We start from the raw sequence: 1487 nt of genomic DNA on the forward strand, positions 1-1487 counted from the left end.
GCTGCTGCCGTCTCTTCAATTGTTGGGAGTGTTTAGATGGGCAGTGGACTGTAGTCACTGCAGAATTTTAAGAAGGAGCAGCAAAGGCTCAGTCCATTGTAGGGTGAGCTTTACTGAAGTTGTTAGTTTAATTTCTGATTTTGATTGTATAGGGGGGTTTTTTTGTATTGAGTTTTCCCTTCCTTGGATGGTATATGAAATTGATCACTTTATTAGATATGTGTTTATTTTATTTATTTATTAAATGATTTTTATATTCCGCTTTTCGGCACTTCAAAGTGTACATCAAATCTGATTACATTCAGGTAGTAAAGGTATTTCCCTATCCCCCCACAGGGCTTACAATCTAATTTTGTACCTGAGGCAACGGAGGGTAAAGTGACTTGTATTCATGTAGAAATAAAGGTCAACAAAAACGCTATAGGTTATATCTTGGTATTGTGCACTTGATTTTTTTTCTAAGTAAGGTTCAAGGTAGATTTTAGCATATTTTCAATTCAGGTACAATAATGCCCTTCTCAAGCATTTTAAGAACATAAGAAAATGCCATACTGGGTCAGACCAAGGGTCCATGAAGCCCAGCATCCTGTTTCCACCAGTGGCCAATCCAGGCCATAAGAACCTGGCAAGTAACCAAAAATTAAGTCTATTCCATGTTACCATTTCTAATGGCAGTGGCTATTCTCTAAGTGAACTTAATAGCAGGTAATGGACATCTCCTCCAAGAGCAGGTAATGGACTTCTCCTCCATACATGCAAAGCAATATACATAACTACCTGAGGTAACTGGGAAGCAAAGTGACTAGTCCAAAGTCACAAAATTTGTCGGTGGAATTTTAAGTTGCCCATTCCAATAACACTAGCCTATTTTTCCTCCTGCTGAGTTATTCTGGCTGTAATAATAAAAAAAAAAAAGTGGAGATGCCGGGGATTGAACCCGGGGCCTCATACATGCAAAGCATGCGCTCTACCACTGAGCTACATCCCCTATTAGTTGCCTTGTCTTTTGGCTGACTCTTCAGACTCTGTCGCTCTTCATCACGCTTATATTAAGACAAAAATGTGTTGAAGTATAATTATCTTGTGTTAATAAAATGCCTAAATAAAATCTTTGGAAATTAATGCAATAGTACCATAATAGCTTCATTTAAAGCAGTCTAGTTATAATTTTTTTTTTGTACAATGAAGAGGGAAAGGCAAACACGACTCAGAAAATGCTGGTTTAGGGCGCCCAGAGATTGTCTTTTGTTTCTCTACGTCCTCGTTTCTCCGACTCCAGTCCAATTAGGGTTTCAGTAAGCTCTTTCTTCTAGGGACTCGGCACCAGCGTCCCAGCAACCAATCAACTACAAGCAGCGCGAATTTTAAACTCTAGCTCCGTAGTTAAAACGCCTGATGGACAGGTGGGTGTTGCCAATAAAAAGGCGCTTGAAAAAACAAAAAAGTCCTCTCTGCACCAATAAGAACTCGGTTTTGAGTGAGGGGGA

At 39.4% G+C, this 1487-nt stretch overlaps 1 non-coding gene across 1 annotated transcript; it reads right to left on the reverse strand.

The window, feature by feature from the left end:
• Positions 1 to 916: 916 nt before the first annotated feature.
• Positions 917 to 988, reverse strand: TRNAA-UGC. Its single transcript has one exon. It is a non-coding gene; the product is annotated as a tRNA-Ala (tRNA).
• Positions 989 to 1487: the final 499 nt, after the last annotated feature.

Source organism: Rhinatrema bivittatum, chromosome 11, assembly GCF_901001135.1.
Source record: "Rhinatrema bivittatum chromosome 11, aRhiBiv1.1, whole genome shotgun sequence".
Lineage (NCBI taxonomy): Eukaryota > Metazoa > Chordata > Amphibia > Gymnophiona > Rhinatrematidae > Rhinatrema > Rhinatrema bivittatum.